Raw genomic sequence first — 6577 nt, forward strand, 5'->3', positions numbered from 1 at the left:
TGATTGCCCATTGCTATAATAGCTGTGCGAAATAGTAGTCCGAATTTAACCAAACTTATTCGGAATATATAAGACCATGGCAAATATATAGTACGGGACTCTCGTTAGGATACCTCCAGAAACAATTGAATTATTTGTACTAAACTAGTTAAAGATTGTTTTGTACTTAAAATTGTTTTTTTTTCAATATTGAAAGGAAGCTAAAAATAAGAACGTGTCGTACTAAAAACAAGAACATTTTGGGGTACTTCTTTTTCATTGTTTCATCTTAGAATTCTCAACAGGTTTTAGCGACGCAATGATGACGTTAAGCTTGGAACGCTGGTAAAATCAGCACCTACTCCGACCGTTCGCTTACCAACAAAATACACCATTATTAAATGGTATTTATATATATACATACTAGTGTATACTTTAAGATTAAAATTAATTAATTAAGACAATGCTTTATACCAAAAACAAGTACATTTTGGATTTAGTTTTAGATTTCAAGATGTTTTCAATTCGTACAGACTTGAATTGAACCCAAAACGTACTTAAAGTATCCCCGAAAAATCCCCTTTAAAGATTTCCGAACTTGCGAAAACCGAACTTAAAAAAAGATTTTTGTTCTCAACTTTAGAAATGCCGAACTTAGTCAGCTTTTGAGATAATTTGTACTTGAATATTGCCTGTTTAAGTACGGAAATCTTGATTTTTATTGGGCGTACTATTTACACCATTTGTATAAATCTCTTCTTCAATTAAGCAGCAAATGATTCCACTTTCAGAATCCGGCATAAGCAATTTAAAAAAATAACTATTCTACAAATATATAAATTAATATTATTTTTATTTTAGCAATAACTTGGTAATGAAATTTATTTAAATACTATCTACACCATTTTACAATTTAAGTAGTTCAAAAAATAAATAAAAAATGTTTCATATGTTATTTTCTAATTTATTATTTTCATGTTATTATTAACATGTTACGAGTATAAAGACGATCTTCAAGTTCAATTTACCTTTTATCAATGAAAACATTTAAATAGACGCCGAGTCTTTAGTTTTAGCTAAATATTCTCAGTTAAAACCACTCAATGAAGTGAATAGTGTGAAGCGCATTGGTATTCTCATTAAGTATCGTGTTCAATGCAACCACAGATTTTATTTTCGTGTCTTGTTGCAACTTCAACTATTTCTTCATTTCAAGAGTTCGATTTGCCTGTTCAGAAATGGGTTTTGTCTGTTAATGGAGAGTTCGTTTTATTATACTCATTGTCGTACTTTTACTGGCGGAATATCAAGTATTTTCTCAAGTGGTGAAGCTATCATTTCTGCAGTCCAATCTAAGTGCGGTATGACCTGAGGCAGACGAAACTAACGGCGCATTAAGTGCGCCCAGCAGCAGAAACAACACCGACAATACCAAGAAATTTCATCTTCGTCCCTCTCGCTTTCTATCCTATTCGATTCCCCTTCCCCACCGGCTGCCAGCAACTTGTGCAGCGATGCGTTTTGCCGCCGGCAGCGATGGATGCCTTGCCACAGTTGGAGTGTTGGAAGCCTGAGGTGCACCTGCCACTCCGGGATCTCCAGCTGCAGAGTCAAGACATAAACCAAGTCTGATTCTTAGACTAAGTTGGAGTCGCAATTGGAGTTCGAGTTGGAGTCACTGATAAAGACGGAGACTGAGACAAAGACGGAGACGTAGTCACTGTCTGACAATGTGCTGTGTCTGAAATTTGCGACCTGCCACAACAACAACAACAGCAATAACAGCAATAACAAGAGGCAGGCAACAGACCATGCAAGTCGTCGCTGGAACTGTGGAATGCCTCCGCAAGATGCGACCACATCGTCCGCCCGGGAGGGAGCTTTCTGCTCTGTCTCTCTTCTCTGCTCTGTGGCCAGAGCTCAAATTAATTTCATTATTCTTGTTGGCTGGAGTTTCTCTTTTGATGCGTGATGAATCAGCAGCAACAACAACAGCTTTGGGGCAGCGACCGCCGCAGTTGGGGATTTCTTTGTGCATGTGTGTGTGTGTGTGTGTGTGTGTTGGTGGAGGGTGTGGGCGCTATTTGTCGGCTTTTTCGTGAGTGACCAAAGTGACCACAAATCAAATAATTCGTGGACAACCGCAATTCAAATGCGTTTTGTCTTTAAATCCATTCGATTTGTCCACTCATTTGACTTGTCTGTCCCCCGGCTGCCTTTAATTGCTATGATTGTCAACGGAATGCAAGGCATTCAACCGAAAGTTGACCCATTTTGCTGGGAAGCTAAGTAAATAATGAGATGATGATAGACTTTTTTTAAGATCCAATAACCACATAGGTAGAGGGATCTAAATAGGGAGAAATACAAATAGAGATGTGTACAGAAACCTTTGACAATTAACCTATTATAACCTATTATATCATATCGGTTTTGGAAATTTAAAAAACATTTTCAATATTTTTGAATTCACTTTAATTGTAGAAACAGTTTTAAAATTAAAAATCAATTTAGTAAATATCGGATTGATAATGAACAATTTTTCACATCCTATTGGTACATATATATGTAGAGGAATCTAGATAAGGATATGGATAAGGATATCTACAGTATGTATATTTTCGAATTCCTTACTAAGCTTCTTAAGTACTAAAACTAAAGTTGAAGTGGGGATGAAATCAAATACAGGGACGGCAAATATTGATTGATTTTTTTTCCTTTATTATATTGAAAAAATTATAAACTTTTAGTAACTTTTTTAAATGAGCGTAAATATTTTTTATAAAAAATTTAAATCACCCATGCAATTTTACCATGATCATAACCTTTATAAAATAATAACTATTTCTTAAGTTTTATTTTTATTAAGTTTTGTTAAGTATTCAAAAGGAGGCGTGGTAGGCCCTAAAAAGTATGTATATTCTTGATCAGACCGAGTCGATATAGCAATGTCCGTCTGTAAGTCTGTCTGTCTGTCTGTTTGTCTGTCTGTCTGTTTGTCTGTATGAACACCTAGATCTCAGGGACTATAAGAGCTAGAGACACTAAACTTGGTAAGTAGGTTCCTCTATATTGCAGGCAGATTAAGTTTGTTTCTTTTTTTAATCGGACCACTATATCATATAGCTGTCATAGGAACAATCGGTCGAAAATTAAGTTCTAGTATGAAAAGCTTTTTTGTTTTATGAGAGATCAACCAAACTGATACAATATACATTTAACTTGGTTTTATATAAACTGACCAAAATTGTTTCAAATATCATATAGCTGTCATAGGACCGATCGGAAGAAAATCAAGTCTTAACCAAACTGATGGAATATGCTTTTAAGTTAGTCTTATACATCCTTATCGGTTCAAATCGGTCCACTAAATCACATAGCTGTCATAGGACCGATCGGGCGAAAATCAAGTCTGTATGAAAAATTTTTTGTTTTATGAGATATCGTAACCAAACTGACAGAATATGCTATTAAGTTGGTTTTATACAGCCTTACAGCTCAAATCGGTTTACTGTATCATATAGCTGCCATTGAAACAAGTAGTCGAAAATGGAATATAGCGCTCTCCAAGTACGTCATATGAGCAAAATATTGTGAAACTTTAGCAGTCTTTGCTCTTTCCATAGTAAGTACCGGGCCTGCGACAGTCAAATATGCTCGACTGTAGCACCGCGAGCGAAGCGAGCACGGGGCAGGGCCCCCTAGTTTTTCTTAATAATGTTGATCATTGTTTTAGTTTTATAGTATAACTCAAAGTTAATCAGTATTTCGTAAGAGAAATAATAAAACTTATAAGAATTATGTTCCCTGATAAAATAGGTTCTGGAAATATTAAAAAAAAAATTTCAATATATTTTAATTCTCTTCATAGAAACAGTTTTTAAATTTAGAAAAAAGAGACAGCATTTTCTAAATTTGAGCATAAAATTAGAAATTAGTTCCCAGTGTCACTGTCAATATTTCTGATAAGTAACTTTGTTGTATTTGAGATCAAAGCAAAGCAAAAAGGGTCTTCGATTGAATCTTGTGGCCCCTGTCTGAACATTTATTGCAGTCTGTCAGCATTACTGTCGGCCAATTGGCAAACCAATACGAGTACTCGTACTCGTACTCGTATTCGTATTCGAGTAGAGCACTTTTCCTAGCTTGTTTGAGTCATTATTTATTTAGAGTAGAAATGTATTTCCTTTGCTCTTAAATTGGGCAATTTATAACGAGGCACTTGACGCCAACAGGCGACCATCTCCATCTCCATCGCCAGTTCTAAGTTCTAGTTCCAACTCTAGTTTCAGCAACATCACGTGATAAGTTTAACTTTACTGAGATTTATATGTGAGTGTGTGTATATGTGTGAAGTTTATGCAGTGCATGTCCGTTTGGCTGGACCCCAGCATCAGTTGAACAATTTCAATATTTCATCAAAGACATTCAAAGACTTGCTCTGAATTGGGGACGGGGTTAAGTGCAACAGCGCCACACTGTCGCTGCAATTATTCTCGTTAAATGTGGAGCAGCAAGCAGCTGGGCTGATCAAGGGGGAGGGGGAGGAGAGGGGGTTGGTAGACCAGACCAAAGATGAATGCCAAGTAATGCACATGTTACTATTTACTTTGCGTGTTCTCCAAAAGAAACAAATGACGCCAGAGACTCGAAACTACAATAACGACGATTCTCCAAGTTGAACGTTGGCGTTGGCGACAGCGACAATATCCCAACCCTTCTTTCCCCTCTTCCCTTCGACAACCCCTTGCCTCAGTCCTTTGACCGGCTGTCTCTTGTTATTACTCATACGCACTGTGGGACGGCAGTCAATGTGTCGACTGCACATTCTGGGATTGACTTTGCACTTGCAGTAATGTTACTGCCAATATCGCATCACGAATTGGGGTGGAATGAAGAGTGGCCCGACTTTGGCCCAGAAAATGAGGTAATCAAACATTACATAGGAGGTCACCAAAGCAATTGTATGTTAGTAATTGCTTGTGAATGGCAAATGTAAAAGCCAAACGGCATTTGTCCATCGACAAGCGACAATCGACAATCGACAAACGACAAATCACAAATCAAAATGTTCAGTAAATATTTGCTAGGTAAGAGGTTTGAATGCCATCACTAGGCAATTACATTGATAGAGTTGTCAAGTTGTTGAGTGCAGGATAGAGGATATAGAATTCAATTTTTTTTAAGGAAAAATTAATTAAATTGTTTTATATTAATTAAAGTAATAAGTTTATGTAGTTATCTTGAATATTTTCACAAAATTTTATGATTTTTAAATTACTTAAACCTAATGATTATCATTGAAGAAAAGTGTAAAAAATAATAAATTTAAAAGCCTTGTCGGAAATGCAGAGATTGTACAAAAATAAAGATTTTTGTCTGACTAAATTTTTTTTATTTTATTATCTGTTTATGAATAATTTTTAGAAATTTTAAAATATTTCCCCTTCTAAATTATAATAAAATTGGAATATATGTACATATATAATTTCTCAAAATTAAAACATTGAATTATTTAGATTTAAATAATTTAAATGCTATTTAAGAATTTTCAGCTTATCTATTATTATATGAAAACCATAAAAATACTACACTACTTATTTATGCATGTAAATATTATCCTCTTATACTTCCTCCTGCCTTCTGCTTCTTCTGTCCCTCCGTCTTCGTTTTCTTTCAAGTGGTTAAATTCAGTTGAGGTATTTTCCAACATACAAATTTCCGTTATCTTTGAATGTAATCGCTTTGAGGTTGTTGCTGTTGTTATTGTTGTTATTGTTGTTGTTGTTATTTTTGCGGTTTTGCTGTTGCTCTATCTTCACACACATACACATGCATACAGCTAAAGTCTGCTTTTTTGTTTTGTTATTGTTTTTGTTTTGGTTTCTTTTTTTGACTTGTTTGCATTTTTGTTTTTCAGCTTTACGGAACTGTTTCTGTTTCAACGTTGCATGTGAATGCTTTGCCTGGTTTTTGTTTTTGTTGTTGTTTTTGTAATTTTGTTATTGTTATTGCTGTTGTTGTTGTTATTGTTGTGGCTGTTTCTTGTTTCCATTTTTCATGCAGCTCCATCGTCGTTTAATTTTTGCCTTTTTGGGGCTTGGAGAAAAAAACGCGAGTCCAAAGTCCATAAAACATCACGACGCTGTCAGTTGTTGTTGTTGCTGTTGTTATTATTGTTTCGGTTGGATTTTTGCTGAAAGTGGCAAAGCCACCACAGCCATAACAACAACAACAAACAACAACAACAACAGCAACCATAAGAGCAACAAGCCAAGGTGAAGCGCTGCTGGAGGAGTTATTCGTCGGAGTGGGGGGAGGCAAACGTGCAAGAGCAACAACAACAATAACAACAACAAACACAACACCAACAATAACAACAACACCAGCAAAACAAAATAAAAATGAGTTAAGAGAAACGGACGTTCATATTGCCAGCTATGTAAGTTCTTCTTTCTGTTGTCTTTATCGCTGCTTTTCAGCTTCTGCTTCGTCTTCCCACACACTCACTCACACACATAAAAATGTGCAAATTTTAAATTCCACTTTGAAATGTTTCTCTTTTTCAGCTGTGTCTTCAGTTTCGTACATCTTTTTC

Source organism: Drosophila innubila (genome assembly GCF_004354385.1).
Source record: "Drosophila innubila isolate TH190305 chromosome 3L unlocalized genomic scaffold, UK_Dinn_1.0 0_D_3L, whole genome shotgun sequence".
Lineage (NCBI taxonomy): Eukaryota > Metazoa > Arthropoda > Insecta > Diptera > Drosophilidae > Drosophila > Drosophila innubila.